This window comes from Panthera leo, chromosome A1 (assembly GCF_018350215.1).
Source record: "Panthera leo isolate Ple1 chromosome A1, P.leo_Ple1_pat1.1, whole genome shotgun sequence".
Classification (NCBI taxonomy): Eukaryota; Metazoa; Chordata; class Mammalia; order Carnivora; family Felidae; genus Panthera; species Panthera leo.
In genome coordinates this window covers 169657075-169676154 of record NC_056679.1, presented here as the reverse complement: position 1 = coordinate 169676154, position 19080 = coordinate 169657075, and the positions used below count along the sequence as shown (strand labels likewise).

General features: G+C 40.5%; 1 long non-coding RNA gene across 1 annotated transcript; it reads right to left on the bottom strand.

The window, feature by feature from the left end:
* Positions 1-234: 234 nt before the first annotated feature.
* LOC122201214 lies at positions 235-17017 on the bottom strand. Its single transcript, XR_006194116.1, has 3 exons — positions 16916-17017; positions 2114-2196; positions 235-685 (listed from the first exon to the last, which is right to left on the bottom strand). It is a non-coding gene; the product is annotated as an uncharacterized LOC122201214 (long non-coding RNA).
* Positions 17018-19080: the final 2063 nt, after the last annotated feature.

Genomic DNA, 19080 nt, shown 5'->3' with positions numbered 1-19080 from the left:
TTGGATGTAACAAATGACATTTTCAATATTCATAGGGTGGGGAAGGTAACCACTACATTCCCAAAATGATTTTTTACCTTTTAGTCATTTGCTATCTATTTATGCTGTCACAGGAGGTGGCAAAACAGATTTTTTTTGAATTTTACATTGACTCCCAGTACAGATATATTTGCAACCAACTTTCTATTGATTCTTCATAGCTACAATAGTTTGTACTTGTCATGTATCCTTTTCTCCTGGTTTGTACTCACCCCCTCACCATCCTAACAGAACAGATGTTATATCTAATGTTTTATTTTATGTAACTGTAGAGCTACAGATGATTCATGGGCTTCGCTTAGGACATGCTCCTGATGGACTAGCTGTTCTCTTCCTTGAGACCTCTACCTGGGCATCCAGCAGCCAGTGCAGTCCAACCTATTCTGTCCCAGGGCCTCCATTCCCATCCATGCAATTAACCCCCAGGCTTGGCAGTCAGTGTTTGCAAATCATCTTCTGTGATTTTATTTCACCCTGTGCTATCTGAAGCAGAACTCATTATCTTAAAGTTCCATCATCTAAAACTTGCAGATATATGCTCGTTGTCTGTTCTTTTATCTAGACTAAGTGTTTTAGGCAATGGGGCCTCTGCGGAGTAAGTGCTTTCATGTGGAGAACCTTTCCTGTAGCTCATCCGTTCCATTCCCTTTAAAAAAAAAAAACAAAAACGGGTCTTTTAAAGATGAAGAAAAAAAAAGAACAGTTTCAGTATTAAAAGTATACTAAGGATCAGAGATTTTAATATTAATTAGGGGAAAATTGTGACTCTTCCTCTCTCTCCCTCTTCCACAATGATCTTTTCTAAGCTCTCTTTCTTAATTTATAATTCTTGAAGTCAAATACCTTCCAATACTTTGTCAGAGTGTCCTAGGCTTCTAAGACCAAGAGAATTATGATCCTGGTCAGAAACTTGGCAGAGTTTGGAAAGGCACCTATAAATCAAGTTGAAATTTTTGATAAAATATATAAAGGTAAATTGGTAGACAAATGATGGCTAGATATGGATTTATTAGCACAGGCAGAATTGCAAGGATATATACCAAAATGCTAGCAGTACTTATCGCTAAGGAGTATACTTCCAATGATTTCTATCATCTTATGTAAACTTTTTTTTTAAAAAACCTCATTGTTTTCAGGGCGCCTAGGTGGTTCAGTCGGGTGAGTGTCTGACTTCGGCTCAGGTCATGATCTCATGGCTTGTGGGTTCAAGCCCTATATTGGGCTCTGTGCTGACAGCTCAGAGCCTGGAGCCTGCTTCAGATTCTGTGTCTCCCTCTCTCTATCTCTCCCTCTCCCCTTCCTCCATTCATGCTGTCTTTGTCTCTCAAAAATAAATAAACATTTAAAAATTTTTTAAAAACTTAATTTTTTTGAGCAATTAATGCTCACAGCAAAATTGAGGGTAAGGTACAGATATATTATGTACATACCCTGCCTCCACTCAACATAGTTTCCCCCAATATCAACATCCCACAACAGGGCCTTGCATTTGTTACAACTGATGACCATACTTTGACACATTATCGTCATCCAGAGTCCATAGTTTACCTTAGGGCTCCCTCTTGGTGTTGTGCATTCTATAGGTTTGGAGGAATGTGCAATGACATGTTTCCAACATTATAGTATCATATAGAGTGTTTTTACTGCCCTCTGTGTTCTGCTTATTCATCCCTCTCTCTACCCCCACCCATATTTCTTTGTTTTTTTTTTTCCAGTTTTCTTCTACAATGAGAAATTGTAGTTTGCAATGAGAAAAAAATGTTTTAGAGTAAAATAAAAACAGAAATGGTCTAAAAAAACTTGGAAAACCCAGAGAGTGGATAAGATTCCAACCACCACTTGGACTTCTTATGTAATTTTTCAAGAGAGAATGTAAAAACTGCTGACATTCTTAAGTCTAGGTCTAGAAATGGGCAATATCACTTCTGCTGTATTCTGTTGGCCAAAGCAAGCACAAGTGAGCCCAGGTTCAAGTACGCTGCAGAGATGGAGATTATGCATCTCAGTGTGGGAATGACATGTGTATACACACAGGGAAGGAACTGAAGGAACTGTCATTTTTTAAGATAATTACCATATATTTCCAGAAGGATCTGATAGGGAAGAGAAGTTAAAAGTCTCAGTGTGTTGGCTTCTACCTGATTCTTCAGAGGAACTCTGGAGAGAGAGAGAGTCATGTCTCAGAGTTGTCTCAGCCTAAGAGATTACAGTGAAATGTTCTCACACCAAAAAGTTATTCGTCAACAGGGTAGATGAACCCAATTAAAAAAATAGGCAAAGAATGTTAATAGACATTTCTCTAAGAAAGATATAAATGGCCAATAAGCACATTTTAAAAACTATTCCACGTCATTAGTGATCAAGGAAATGTAAATTAAAATCACAATGAGATATGACTTCACACCCACTAGGATGGCTAGAATTAAAAAGTCACATAATAACAAATGTTGGTGACAATATAGAAAAATCAGAACCCTCATACACTAAGGATAGGAAAATGTAAAATGGTGTGCGGCCACTTTAAAAAATAATCTGGCAGTTCCTTAAGCAATTAAAATAAAGTTACCTTATGACCCAGCCAAGTCTACTCCTCAGTATGTGTACAAGGGAAATGAAGGCACATGTGCACAGAAAAACACATACATGAATGTTTATAGCAGCATTATTCACAGTAGCCAAAAAGTGGAAACAATCCACATGCTCACTGGTTGATGAATGAATAAATAAAATGTGGTACATCCATGCAATGGAATATTATTTGGCCACAGAAAGGAATAAAGCACTGAAAGGAAGAAAGCACTGGTACCTGGGTGAACCTCAAAAAACATGGGTGAACCTCAAAAAACATGCTCAGTAAAAGAAGCCAGTCACAAGATATCACGTATGATCCAATTCATATGAAATGTCCAGAATAGGCGTAAATACATAGAGACAGAAGGTTGATTAGCAATTGCTTAGAGATGGAGGTGGATAGAAGGTTAGTTGCTACGGAGTATGGGTTTTGTTTTTGAGGTGATGAAGATGTGCTAAAACTGACTGTGGTGGTAGTTGTATGCATCTGTGAATATACAAAAACCACTGAAGTGCACATTTAAATGGGTGACGTGTATGAGATGTGACTTACAGTTCAATAAAATTATTTTTGTTTAACTGGCCAAAATCATGGAAAACAAAAGCAAAAGCTTGAGGGGAAGGTTTAGGGTAGGTAATAAAACTCTTTGGCACCTCCAGTTGTCTGTAGTTGGGGCAAAGTGGCTGGCATAGTCCAAGAGGGGTCCTCAGAAGAATGACCATGGTGTGTGTTCTTGAGAACACATTGAAGGTGTAGGGATAGAGAGGGGAAGAGGTTCAAAGAAATGGTAAAAAGAGCTCCCAAGGTATGTAAACTGGATCAGCTTGAGGAATGTTCCATTCCTTAACCAATCACCGTGATCAAGAAGATACCAAATTGTGATTGTCCACGGCTAGGTCGTATGCCCACCCCAAAAGTAGACCAAAGAGAAGAGAAGAGGGAGCCTGTGAAAGAAAAGTGAAGTGCCTGCATCAGAAAGGAAAGGAAAGCTGAGCAAGTGGCAAACAAAACATGCCCACTCTAAGAAAGCAGGTTTGAGGGTTCAATCTCAGGAATTTTAAAAGTTGAATGGAAAAATCTTCCCCAGAAGTGACTAAGCTTCCTGTACAAGAAGTATGCAGACAAAGATGTGGTTGCCTGAGGGGTCTAAATGGATGGCCCTGAGGTAGGCAGCTTTAAAAGAATCCCCAATGACTCAATCCCCCAGCATTCATGCCCTTGTGTAATCCCTTCTTCTTGACTATGGGCCTGATTTACTGACTTGCTTCTAGAGAAAAAGACACAGCAAAGATGATGGGAAGTCACTTTGGAGATTAGATGACTTCCATATTGGGTGCCTTCTCTCCCTTTCTTGACCTCTTGTTCACTTGCTCACTTATTCTGAGGGAAGCCAGCTGCCAGCTTCTCTGTGGAACCCTTGTGAAGGGAACTGATGTCTCTGGCCAACAGCCAGTGAGCACTCAGGACCTGTCAATAGCCCTTATAAATAAGTTTAGGAGCAGATCCTCCCCCTGTGAGCCTTGAGACAATGGCAGCCTCAACTGACACCTTAATTGCAGTCTTGTAAGACACCCTGAGCCAGAGGCACCTGAGCCTTGTCAGTTTCCTGCCTTGGCCTCTGTGAGATAATCAATGTTTGTTCATTATACTGCTAAGTTTTGGAGTACTTTGTAACACAGCACAGCCTTTAAAGCCCCTTCTCATCCTAATATTACATTAGTTTGAGAATCTATTTTTTCAAAGGGACTATTATTGTGGGATGAGTGTGCATGTGTCTATCTGTATGAACACAACTGTGTGTTTGTATGTGCCTGCATGTATTTTGAAGGGGAGGCCAGGAAGGTGATGCATAGACAAGGAAAAAGGACAATAATTTCAGGCTCCAGACCATTTCGATGCTGATATATCCTGGCTCTGCCTACTAACACACTTGTTTCTGAGAACAGAACTTGCCTCATCTTTCAAAAAGAAGGAAAGTGTGGCTGTGACAATGGTCACTAAAGGACTAGAGCTATCTCTCTTAACCATGTCTCATGCCCTGAGAATGCAGCCAGCCCCTGAATTTGAGCAAGCCAAATTAGCAACCTCCCAAAAATTGTTTAAAGTGTAATCAGCATTACTTAGACTTTTTTTCTGATTAGTATGGGATTGGTCATGAGCTTCTCGAGGACCATTTATCTCACTAATTCTATTCTTTGCTCCACAAGAATATGTTAGCCTCCTTTTCTGCCCAGAAATCTATGGCTGCCCATTCTAAAGCCATAAATTATGCAGGAAGCTCTTCTGTGCAAAGATCAAACCTGGATTACTACATGGCTTTTATTCATGCCCAAAGCATGCAGCCTGTCTTGCCCTGGAGAGAGGGGCCCTCCCCCCAGCAGGAGCTACAGAAACATTGTTGACATGATCAGAAGCCCAGTTTCGCTCCCGCTTCCCTCCTGCCCCCAACAATTAGCCTCACTCAGAATGTCAGCTTGCCCTTATCCTAACGGTATACAATCACAAAAGAACAAGAGCTGGCATCTCAGAGCAGTGAGTGAGGGCCTGTCTAGGATTCTTTTCCTCCAACGATAATCAAGTGACCCCTCCCCCCCACCCAAGGTGGCAGAGGCCATCATCTTCATCACCTGAGGCTTTCCAGGGAAGGACTTCCAGAAACTGATCCTAGGGGGGTTGGAGGTCATACAGGAATCAGAAATCCAAGGGTCCAGGAGTTTTTCAGGTTTGCCATTCAGATAGCCATGTGGAGGGGCCACAGTATGGATTTTTGCTCCAGCCTGAGTGAGGATGAGCCCTGGGTGTCAGTAGATCATCCAGTTCGGAAACAACCTGGGGCAAAGCGCTGGAGGGAAGGCCCATTCGGGGAATAACCTCTGGTCTGTGCTCCCTGGCTCCACCAGGAAACGGCTGAGCTATCACAAAATAATTCTTCCCCTGTGGTCTGCAGTCAAACTAAGAGACAAAAAGTCTGGTAATGTGGGCAATAGGACCTCCAGGGAAGGAAGATCTGAGTTTCAGTCCTGAAACTTTCTTGGATCAATTTGTCTTCGCCAAACTTCTTTTTTTTTTTTTTTTTTTTTTTTTTTAATAGCAATAAAGCTAAACCCACTCAAATTAGCTTAGGCCAAATAAGGTCTCAGGTATAGGTCTTCTATAGAACCCAAGGCAAATGAGTAGAATTGAACCCCAGAAAAAACTGTAACTGGAAACTAGAAGGTGACCAAGATCCAGGACAGCTTTTTTCTCTCTTACTCCTTTCTACTCCCTCCACCTCCCCCCCACCACACCCCACAACCTCTCCCCACTCCCCTCTTCATGTTCTCTCATCTAGCAATGCTGAATGACTATCATTCCTGCCTGCCTGTGCACGCCCACATGAGTTGGCCCTCCAAGTGCAAATGTTCTTAAGTTAAAACACTGCTAAACTGACAAGTATTGCTGAATTCCATTTGTAAACTCCCAGATGAGAGACGCTGACCAGACAGATGGGGTCAGGGTCTGATCCTGGTCCTATCACCTGTGGCCTAGAACCAGGGTTGAGGTGAGATTCAGGCTCACACAGCACAAGAGAGCTGTTAGCAACAGGCTCTGAGGATTGGGAAGAGGGTGATGAAAGGGCAGGCATCAGGAGGGGTCTCTTAGGCTGGGCACACTGTCACAATGCATACGTTCTAATACATAGCCTGTTTTGATGCAATTCTTTGAAGAGCTGAAACTTCTAGTGCCTAAACTCCTCCCTTGTGAGTTCAGAGTTCTGTGCAATGAAGACAAGCAACCTTGGAGTAGGATAACATATCCTAACTTTGCCTTCAGGAAGAGCAGACAATCACTGAGACAATGTAGGAAGACTTTGGTCACAAAATACAGAATAATAAGGACAAGCCTGAAAAAAAGAGGAGTGAGAGCATAGTAACCATTCACTCATACACTGCACCACCCTCTCCCCAGTGTCTAAGCAAGGAGATGGCTGAAGTCTGATGGAGGTGCTTTAATTAACCTATTGAGGCCCAGAGGGAATCATTGATAGCATCATCACTGCACTAAATGGATCAGAAGTTCCCAATGTCTTGCTAAGGTTTTTTTTGATCTCTAAAGGCTTAGAGACAGTCAATGTGCCACCCTAGAAGGTGATCTTGGTCACCTTCTAGTTTCCAGCTCTCTGCTCTACCACAGAGCAGATGGGGCACTGGGGAGAGGAAGACTCCCTGTGTGGCCAGCAGAGAACTCTTCTAAGGCTATTCACACAAGTGGCAAAGACACTACTCTAGCTTGTATGGAGACATGTGCCCCATATTATACACTCAGGCCCTTTTAGGGATTTCTTACTCTAGTACATTCATGTTGGTTTACTTCCTATCTTAGCCCATACACATCTCTTTTTCACCGTCCTGTCTTCCTGCAAATGGTTCAGAAATTATATGACCCAAAGACACCATCCTTGGACTGAGGTTTCCTTTGGTGTCAGTCACTTTTGAATCAAGTACATTTAGCTGCAGTCTTGCTATTTTTCTAAATTACTGTCTTCAGCAAATGCTTCAATAAAACAGTCTTTTTATTATTCTGATGGAATTCAGCAAACAGTGTCTATGGGACTTTTGTTTTTTGTGAAGTGCTCTGTTGCCAGGATACCCAGGGTGAAGATGTCAAAAGAAGACACATTGAAAGGACAAGCTATAGTGAATATCCCAGACTCAGCCCCATGCATACTAATTATTATGATTTACCCTATGTTGCTTCTGTTTGCTATAGGAAAGATCTTCGAGTCCACAGTTTCTAAATAATAAACTATCCAGAGAATAGAAAACATGTATTATTAAGGAGGGCAATGAATGCTTAACTCCCTTCTTTTTCCTTTTCTCCATTCTTTTAAAATGTGGCACTAGGACCATTAGAGACAAATTCTGGTGTTTCGTTAATGCAAGTAGGGAGATGAAAGAGAAATATATTTCTTCACTGACAACTTCAAGAAGAATTCAAAATACAGTAAAAAGGAAAAGGAAAGGAGGAGAGGAACTAAAGCAACTTCTAACAATGGCAGAAAGACTCTGTGGTCACCTAATTATTTCAAAAGCATATATTAAGCATTCTGTTAACAAGCATTTATTAAACACCTTCTAGGTACATAGTATGATATTATGGCCTTAAACTTAAACTAGATGCATTTGAAATGACATAGATGTAAAGTCCTATATTCAAATAAATAGAAAAGGGAAAAGGCAATTCTACAAGCTCAGAATAAATAGACTCGAGATTATCTTGGTAGTAACTCCCAAGGCCATAGCAGACTTATGATTTATGATAAGCAAAGGGTATGATGTGTGTGGCGATTTAACTTTGGACTGTCTCAGTGGTAGGATCCTGATCACATGAATATATTACACTATTAGAATGTGGGCTAGCCAATTAGATGACACATGATGGAGTATGTTAATGTAGACACAATACTTCAAAAAAAAAAAAACTTCAAAAGGAGTGTTTCAAGAAAAATTCTGGATGAGACCAACAAGCTTGGTGGTCTTGTGGAGGAGGCTGACCAGAGGTAAAGTTCTAGAAACTACTCTACCAGAATAATTATTTAAGACACTGAGGATGTTTAAGCCAGGAGAAAAGACATTTACAAGGTTAGTAAAAATGCTACTGGAGTTGTAAAAAGCACCAAAATTAACTCTAAACACATCCATCTTGACCGAAACTTGTCTGAGCTCCAGACTAGCACTATTCACTCATTGTTCAACAGAGTAGAAACTTGAATGCTGTATTCTCCAAAGAAAGTTAGTTGGCAGTCACCCCACTGGCCATGCACCGCTAAGTCATAGCACAGGGCCTGGGGTGTGATGGGACCCTTCCTCTCAGATATGGCATCGTGATCCGAGTCCAAAGTATGATCTTGGTTCGGAGGTACTCTTCTCTCTTGGCCCAAGAGAAAGACAATCCAGAGAGCTATTCTCTTCTGCTGAGGAGAGGTTTCTCTCTTGGCAATAACAAGTTCTGAGAGAGCCACAGAGAGGTGGAAGCTGTCATTTTGGACCTGAACTTTCACCTCAAGGAGACACAAAGCAACTACAGATCCTGAACCCCCACTTATGGAAATCCATTCCAAAATTTCTGCCCAATTTTTACAATGCTCATCCACAGAAGCTAAAAGAAGATAAAACTCATTCTTTTTAAAACTGAAACATTTTCTCCACAATTTGTGTGCAAATATAAGAAGTGTAGCCCACCTGAGACTTCTTAAGCGGTTTCTAATGGAAGAAATGTCTGCCCTTCCTCTCTTCATGCTGCTAACTTGGCTTTTAAAGTAATTTTAATACAAAGATGAGCAAAAAAAGGTATCATTAAGACTCCAAGAAAAACATCAAGCCATGAAAAAACATAAGAGTAATAGAATCACCCTCTGTTATTCTAGTATCCAATACTGCATATCACCCATCTTAAGTACAGAAGAGCCAAAATATTTATATTGAAATCTAGATTAACCTATATGCTGTCTTGACCAGCATATGTTACAGAGTGTGGTAAGGATTAATTGCAATGATTATACTTAGTGCCTATTACATATCATTAAAAGATTTTGAAAAGAACATTAATTGTGAACTGATCACAGTAGTTTAAAATAGCGTCTCAGTTTTTCAGTAGGCATAAAGAACTTTCAAATGTTCATACCTTTGTCCCTATAATTCTTCTTCCTTAATTTTTATACTAAAGAAATAATCCCAAATGCAGATAAAGACTTATACACAAACATGTGTATTTCATAAATTTGAGACAAATGAACTCTAATATTTGAAGAATAATTATGTAAGCTTTAGAAAATTAATCCAGTAGAATTTCAACATAGTAAAATTATAGCGTGAGCAAAAAGAAAAAGAAAAGGAATAAAAAATTGTGGAAATATGACCAAATAAAATATGCCAACACAGTGGTTGCATATGAATGGTAGAAACGGAGATATTTCCCATAATAAACATGCACTATATCGATGATGCACTAAATACAAACACGTTAAAGGCTCTCACTTCTTGCGTACTTATCTTGACTCTAGGTGAAGTAGTAAGCGATTATAGATACAGAAAAAAGTAGAACCTGGTTGTGCCTAGAACTTTACATCTTGCAGACACAGGACACCTGTCACTATACTGTATTTCGTGTTTAACCAGCCGAAACCAACTGCCTGAGAATGGTTGTGTCTGGATCATCCTTTCTCTTGGTCTCCCCAGCATGGTAATCTGGTTGTTTGTTGTTGTTGTTGTTTTTCAGATTAATTTTTTTCTGTTATTGGAGACCCAAGTCTCAGAGCACCCACAAGTCTTTCCACAGAAATGCCATGTTTGCAGAGGAAACGAGCTTATTTCAAAAGAACATGAGAGAGGGGCTAGAGCATAGAAAAGCATCAAAACCTCAAGACATATAAAATACATTGACAAGCCTCAAACATGCCCTGGAGGATTCATGTGCAATTATCATGTAACCCTGAGTGGAAATAATTTCCATTCTGTGTCTAAAATCAGCATTCTCGTGTCTTGCACTAGAATCACTTCTAATTCATTTCCCCTCTTACCTTCTAGCTTTCTTCTTTCACTTAATTCTCTGCCCCATTTCCATCACAAAAATTCATTTAAACTGCAGCCAGGTACAATCCATCCCTACCCTCACTACAGGTGAAAAACGTTGTCTTTAAACAAACATCATAACTCCTTATTGGGTTCCATGGACATGTCTAGGTGTTTTCATAAATGTATTGACCTAGTTGACACTCACAAAAACTATGAGGTACTATTACTTCCATTCTCTGGGTGAGGAAACTGAGGCTCAGAGAGACTTAAGTTGTCCCACCAGCCATGGAAAATACCTAGGGTGAAGGGTTTCAAAGATGCTGTTTAGTTCTAGGCCTCATTTTTCAACTATACCACGGTGTATGTCCATGGGATATTTGCTCTGGGTCCCCCAGAAATGGCATAACCATATCATTTACCATCCAAATTTGGCCAATTTCTAGAGGGAAAGTGATATTATTCATAATATTAGGCATAAATTTGGGTTAGCCAAGGAAAACTGGGAATAGTTACCCTAAAGTGGGAAAGGTATAAAATATGGTCAAGGGCCTCCTTCAGGCCACCATACACATAACCATGTGTGTAAGGAATATGTCACAATCTGACGAATAAATAAAAAGTCAGCTGAATGGAAGTCATTAAATCATTTTTGTGTCTCAAGAAACCATCCATGTTCTTAAGAGAACATGGGCAGGGACAATTCAACCTGTACAGCTACTCAAAATAATCATGCTTGAGAGGAAGCCACACTGTTGGGATATCATTAAAGACAGAAAATTCAAAATTGACCTTTAATGATTTCCAAACAGAAGAGTAGGCTTCCTTCCACTAATCATGGAGACTCCTGCTTCATAAATCTGTTTCTTAGTTATGATTTAAGTGTTAATAAATTTATCCTTCTGTGTAAATGGTATGTACCAATGCAACATTTTTATTTGGTCCCTTCGCTCCGTCACCCTTAGGTAAAACTCTGTGGGCCCAACTGAAAAACAACTGAAAACCACTGCTGGCTGTATTGACTGGGGCTGAGGCAAGGCCCAAGCCAATGGTTGAATATCAAAGGAAACTTTGCATCTCTTTCCTTCTATCAGGAGATAATTATCAGAACATCAGAAGACCTAGAATTAGCTAGAATTTTACATCAAAGGAGGACAATATCCACAAACATAAGCAATACATTTCAGCTTTGAAGTCAATGGGCATCTCAAGGAAGCCCTTCAATGCCCATTCCTCAAAGGGACACACGATAGGTCAGCCCCCACCTGCCAAGCAAGGTCTTCTCTCTAGCAAAAGAGCCAAATGAGGTTTAAGGTTGAAACAGTCTCAGATGGCGCTACTTTGGAGGCAAATAAACTACTTCCTGTCAGGTAGAAAAAGCTGAAAGTGTGACAAGGGACAGCCATAGGAGATAAAGAAGAGGAAGATAAGACATTCAAAATGCCTTTAAAAAGGTGAGAGTTTCAGGGAAGCATATTTCTTATCAGAGTTTAAAATTACCAGCAGAGACCAACAGAAAACTCTTGCAAAATCAAACCAATAATTCATGTTAAAGCTGGAATTTCTAGAAAGATCTCCTGGGCTTAGGAAATCAATTGGGTTGTATTTAAGTCTACATGTATTACAGCTCCTGAAGAGTAGCTGTGTACAGTCACTACCTTCAGAATAGCTGATCCAAAATAGTTCACTAAGCACCAATGGATACATTCATCTTTTCACTCATCACACGCATGTTAGTGCACCAGAGGGAGGCAACATCACAGTGGTCAAAGGGCTGGTGCCTCCAGTCAGAGTAGAAGATTTCAAGTCTTGGTGCCACCACTCCTTAAATGTGTGGCTTTGCAGGGGTTACTTAATGGCTCTAGGTTTCAATTTCCTTCTCCTCAGAATGTAGGGAGGGGACAATAATGGGGCTTAACTCAAAGGAGTATGGGAGAATTAAGTGAGTCAATATATATGAAATGATGAAACAATGCCTGGCAAATCATACATGCTATATAGGTGTTGACTATCATTATGAATAATAGAAACACATTGATTGCTTTTCATAGCTGGACAGATTATTCGTGCTTGTTGTTGTTTGAGTCCCTCTTATTCTGGAAAGACTGTGACACAGCTAACAAAAATAAGTAAAATACAGTAGGATAGCACACTTTTCAAGTAGGAGCAAAAGAAGTTAAAAGCAAGGGTGGAGATGAAATGAAGCTAGAATGTTTGCTGATTGTATTTTTTTAATTGTGAATTGACCTCTCAAAGACAATAACAGGTCAGAGACATGGGAAGGTGAATCCGCATGTCTGATGTGCCTTATATTAATGTTACAGTCCATTCTTAAACAATTCTCAGGTTGATGTCTCACTATTGCTTCCTCTGAAGTCAACATTTTTCCCGGTTTTGGTCTCTTTCCTTTGCATCACTGATCCTTAATGTTCATGTCAGAAATGTATAGCAGAAAGGAGGAACACACTACTAAGGAGAAGAGGGGGAGGCGGTGAGGAGGTGGAAGCTAAGCACAAAGGTGTCACAGAGCACAGGAAAGGGAAAGGATCAGAAAGTCTAAGGAGCTTAAAACACTCCCTGCCCAGCCCTCAAAAGATGTGCTGTATCTCTGCCAGAGTCCTCTCGAGCTCCCAGGATCTACAGGGAACTCCCAGAATGACCTCTGCTTCCAATTAGTGCTGCCCATTAACATTTTCATGAGGTGATGCATTTGTCTTCTGAATATGGTAATGATGTCAGTGTTCTTCCTAGTCTTGGGAGAATTTATTCACCAAAAGTGTCTGCTCCAGGAAGCAATTAGGAGAGCACTGTCTTGAAGAATTTTACTGTGGTTTGAACATCAGGATTAACTTCAGTGTAGGTCATGTTTATGTGTCACATAAACAAAGAAGTTATTGATATTCTAGAACTAGATGATTACAATAACAACTCATGTTTAGATTCATGAAACTAGAAGGGACCTTTTAGAGACCATTGAATCCTGCTTCCCTATTTAGCAGCTGTGATGAAGTGATTTTCCCCAGACCACCATACCTTGTTCTCATTAGAGTAAGAGCAGATTCACAAACGTAAATTTTTGTCAAGAGAGATAAATGGAACACAGTGCATGATTTCCCTTTTTATCTGTGTGAGCGTCTTTCACTGCTTCAAGCTGTTGTCTCAGGGGCTGGGTGTGTCAGGATGTTCACCACAGTTGCTTTGTAGTGGGCCATTCGGGACCTTCTGTTGATTCCTTTCCAGCTGTCCAGCTGCCATCTGTCAGTGTGGCCATGGTTATTTCTCATGAGAATCAACTATGATTTGAGAAGAGTTGCCACTTGTCAGAGTAACCAAGTAACATCACCAAGATGATTACACTGCAAAGCATAATTTTGTTCAGAATGCAGTCAGTAAACTCTACCTGGATACCGGAAGGAGATTCCATACTTATGTGCATGAGTTTCGTGGCACCTATTTTCCCACTTCTTGGAAACATGGTAGCAAAAGGAGTGGCCTCTGTAAATAGATTGTCTTGGTTATCAGCTACATGATCTTAGGCCAACCTCTCTAAGCCTATCCTCTCCTTACTGAAATGGAGACTCTGACAATAGTACCTATAACATATGGTTATTGTAAGATGTGAATGAGATTAACCAAGCACTGGTACGTGTAAGCATTAAATGAAGCAAAGAAGGGGCACCTGGGTGGCTCAGTCAGTTAAGCACCTGACTTCAGCTCAGGTCGTGATCTTGCAGTTCACGGGTTTGAGCCCCGCATCGGTCTCTGTGCTGACAGTTCAGAGCCTGGAGCCTGCTTCAGATTCTATGTCTCCCTCTCTCTCTGTCCCTTCCCCACTTGCTCTCTCTCTCTCTCAGAAATAAATAAACATTTAAAAAAATTAATAAATAAATGAAGCAAAGAAGTAAGTCAAGAATGCGGAGTAGACAGACACTCCTTCAGCATAATAAAGTAATAAAAGAAGATGCCATGCTATGAGACATTTTTGCTTCACTAGACAACTGGGGCTTGGGGAAGGGATATAGTGTTTTTCCTCATCCTCACATCCGATTTCTAGCAAGTAATTTAGAAGGTAGAGAGAAACAGGGACACTATTTGGGAACCAAAATAATAACTGACTCAGACAAGAATGATCATAGGATGATAAAACAGTTGGGTGAACATTTGATAAGAAACAGGATAGTTATACAGTTTCCAAATACTTTATTTAAGCAATTAGAAAGAAAAAAGTGGCAACTTTACAGTGGATGCCTCATAACCACACAATCCAAGCTAACATCACCAATAATGAGACAAAGTGACATGATGTGCCTCCTGGTATGATGCAATAGGATAGACACAATATTACTTATGTAGTATTCCTGCAAAAAAATTCATAACTTAACAGTAATCATGAGGACTCAGAGAAACACAAATCAAGGAAGCATTGTACAAAACAACTGTCTAGGTAGTTTTTCAAAATGTAAAAGCTCTGAGAGACAACTAAAGGCTAAGGAACTATTCCAGATTAAAAGTGACCAATGAGTACAATGAATTTTCTTAGATTTGACCATGGATCAAGAAAACATGGTGTAAGAGATGAGATCTAAATATGAATTGTATATTAGGCTATATTATATCAGTGTTAAGCTTCCTGAATCTGATCATTATAGGATGAGTAAGTAAAAGAATATTCTTGTTCTTAAGAGATACACACAGAACTATTCAGAGGCCAATGCCATGGCATCTCAAACTCTTGGCAAGTTTCATAAGAAGAAAGAAGAGGAGGAGAAAGAAGGAGGGGAGAGAAAGAGCAGAAGTGTGGTGGGAGGTTCTGTAGAAAGAGAGAAACAAAGCAACGATTGCAAAATGTTAACACTTATGAATCTAGGCAAAGGGTATATAAAGTTCAATACATTATACTTGAATTTTTCCATTAAGTTGGAAAATTTTGCAAAATAAAACATTTCTGTAAAACGTTGCACGAAAAGGGAAAAAAGAGAAAGCAAGAGATTCTAAGACAACAAGGTGATTGCAAGAGAGATTTGTTATTGAAGGCACCATCCCCTTCCATGAAAGGCCCACTGGCCTGGGTCACACTTCCCTTGGGGGTGCTTGGCTAAGCTCCCCTAGTGTTTCTGTCTCCAAGGGTATGACCATCAGTCATTGTGCTTTCACTGTAAACCTAGACTGCTGATCTCGTGTGCCCTCAATTCTTTTTGAATTTACTAATTTTTTCTTTAGTAGAATTCTTAGGCTATCTACCAATCAGAAAAAAATTGCTGACTGGCTAATTATAAAAAGTTTAGGAAGGCAGCAAACCATTTCCAAAAAGTATACATACATGGTTTAAATATTTCTTTTCCCATGAAACTTTAAGTGTACTTCTTTGAGTGGGTGTTTGCCAATTGGAGCTGCATATTGTCTTTCTTGCATCGAGCACACTCACACAGCCCCTACATCAATTATTGCTAGACTTAGTTTCTTTAAAAGTTGAAAGCGTATTTCTCTTAGATGTTTACTTATTTTCAATCATTTACAGGCATCGTGCCCACTAATTTCATAGACTTTTAAACTTGACTATTGAATTCCTCTAGAATGTTCCATTTATTTTTCAGAGGGGAAACTCACTTTCCCTAAAGATATCATCAGTTGATGTAATACTTAACTGAATTCTAGAACTGCAATCTAAGGCCAAGTAGATGGAAGAGATTCAGAAGCAAACATAACTGGCTCTTGGTAAGCATATAGGCATATAGCTAGCGGAGCAGAAGAAGCACAAGGGCATAATTCTGCGTGGCACCTGGCTATATGTATTCACAAGCTTCAGTCACCATGTATTAGAGAAGAAACAGAAGTCCACTGGTGAAATCCATGAGTTGGGTGTCAGTTAAATGGAGGTCCTTATGAGATCTTCAATATGACTTATTTTCAACAAGCAAAAGATTTGCTCTCTGCAGGGGTAAAAACATCTCTTCTGGTGATGAATACTAATTCTTTATGAAGTTTATCACCTATCAGAGAAACTAAAATAATGAGTGGTGATTTGGTTAACATAGAGCAACTGAGTGCCTGCTATGTGCCGGGCACTGTCAGGCACAGATTTCCTTTCTGGAGCTTCCATCTAGTGGGTCTAGTTCTGTGGGCAGCTGGGTGTCCCTTCTTTACCCCAGTAGAGTCTGCAAAAAATGTCTACTTGACTCAATAAGTAAGGAATTAATTCAAGGCTGTCCTTTTTCTCTTCTGAGGGACTGGAAGGATGAAAACATGGGAGTTTTTTTTAGCCTGTGTCGAGTCAAATGATGTTATCATTTGCCACATGTGCAACATGTTGTTTATGGTACAGTCAATTGATCATGACGCCTGAAACCAAGTGATAGATGGGACATGGCTGTAGCAGCAGCAGAGAAACAAGGAAAAATAGCCATAATTAACATATGGAGGCACACTGATGCAATTTTGTGTCTTCCTTTATTTAAGCAATTTTCTAAATTTGAGATGATTCCTTTAATTAATCATGGAGTGAAGGCTTTTTAGTTTTCAGTATTTATCTCTGCCTTCAAATTACTTACAAAAGACTGCTGCTGCTATTAGTAGAAAGAACCTTGCCTTAAAGTGGAGAAGCGACTGGGAAGATTAAAAAATGTGTTAAAGAACATAGCCATCGGTTCCAGTGTTGAGATCTGCATTGCCCATCCTCCTAATTGGCTCTGCCCATCTCTGCCTGTAACATGTATCCACTCCCCTCCTGCGCTCACCTCTGCACACACACACCTACCTCTAGGTTTGATGCATAGAAGGGGGCACCTGGCTAGCCAGCCGGTAGAGCACATGACCCTTAATTAAGGGTTGTGAGTTCAAGCCCTACGTTGGGCAAGGAGCCTCCTTTAAAGAAAAAAAAAAGTATCTCTAAGAATGGCTCTTCCTTCATCTCTATGAATTAAATCCTACATTTTGCTAAATGCTCAAATCAAGACTCCCTTCCTCTGAGCAATTTTCTGTCCCTACTCCTGTCTCATGGATCCGTTACACGAATACTCTTTAGCAATGACAATGTTCAAACTCTTATTTTATCAATGAGAAAAGTGCGACTGGGAGAGCATGAATAAATAGCGCAGACACTGTCATGTGGTAGAACTGGAGCAAAACCCCAAGTCTCCTCTGTCCCAGCTAAGGGCTTTTCCCACTAGACCACACTCTCTTAGTTTTATCACATTAATACTTATTCACATAGACTGCATAACTGCCCTGAACTTGCTTTCCATCAGAATCCCTCTGATTCAGGTATGTAGAGCATGCCCACCCAATTAGCATGCAGGTTCCTTGAGGGCAGGGACTGTGCCTTTCATGTCCTCCGCATGCACTGAGTGCGGAGACACTGGCTTAAGGACAGTAGGTTTAATTAGCTAAATCTCAGATCAGACAGCATCGAAAGCTTCCTCCCAAGAACCCTCAGGTCCCCCAGTAATCTCAGACAGCACACGTCTTCTGATTGCATTTCCAGGCCCCCCCTGTGCTTTTGATTAACTTCTGTATTTTTCAGCCATAGTATTGCCAAAGCATCCATTTTGTTCCCCAGGTGGGATATAGAACTGTAGGTAACAGGCAGTTAATAAGCTTAACAGGTAGGGACAGAGGCTCATTAATGGTTGCTCTGTGATTTGTGGCCAGTCCCCCCAGCACCTAAATCTTGAAATAAATATATTCAGAGACTCCGTTATCCCAGAAGAGGACATGGATCATTTTTCTTTCATTAACAATGGAGCCGCTACAGCAACATTTTTATTTATATGCACATTTCCAAGCCTAAAAGCTTGTCCCTTTAAACCTGCTTGCACTAAATTCTGATCAGCCCTTGATGAAAGAAGACTTATGGATCGGAGACAACCTGGTAACCATCTGTGCCCAATGCATATTAAAGGAAATGTAAATTCACAAAAGACTCCCCAGCATACATCAGTTTATCCGCCCAGGGAAGACAGAGGATGATTACATAATCTGGGACAAAATCTCCAGATTCAGAAGGGCCATGTTAATGTGGTACTTTGCTGATGTACAAAGCAGAAAGGTGCCTAAAAAAAAAAAAAAAAAGAAAAAAGAAAAGAAATTTCTAGATAAAAGGTGGATCCAACTTTCCTCTCTCTATCTGGTTATCTATCTGATGTGGTAGATACGCTGGAGGTTTCCATCCAACCATAAGATCTCACTCTCTCTCACACACACACACACACACACACACACACACACAAATACACATCTCTGAGCCCTAGTGAATGAGGGTCCAGGCAAGCATGTTAATATTTTATGACATTCTCTCTAGTACCACTCCCCTCCCCCACCATTCTCTCTACCTTGTCCCACCAACCTATGATCATAGCCTTGGAGCTGCTCTGGCCCCAGGCTACTAGACATATGTTCAGAACTGAGGCAATGACCATATCCCTCCCTCCCAACACTTTAACCTGCTCTGACTTAATCTTAAATTAATCAGATTCCTTTCTGTGACTTCAGAATTTCGGTGACGACCAGCTCAACTTTTTGCCTGAACCGAGGGTTTTGCAAAATTAGGAGCTAAGAGGCGGCCATCTTCTGCCATGTGCTTGAAGAAATAGCTAATGTTAGTGCAGTGAGAGAAAAATAAAGCAGATACATAATGGCATGTGGAGAGCCAGAGTCTGGCAAGTCCCAGAGTGAAACAAAGAGAAAGAAATTGTGTTGCTTTCTGAACATTTTCCAGGTGCTAGTCCCTGCCAGCCCTGGGCCCAAGCCTAGCCACACGTTCTTCCCTTTGGTTTCAGGCAATAGCCCCATTTTCTTAGCATCAGTCCGCCATTTTGCCTGCTTTGTGTGCAATCAAAACGAACTTTGAGGAAGCCCTCTGGCCAAGTGAGGGCAAGGCCCAGTCCAGACTTCGGGGCCATGCTGGGCTGGGAACCTGCCCAC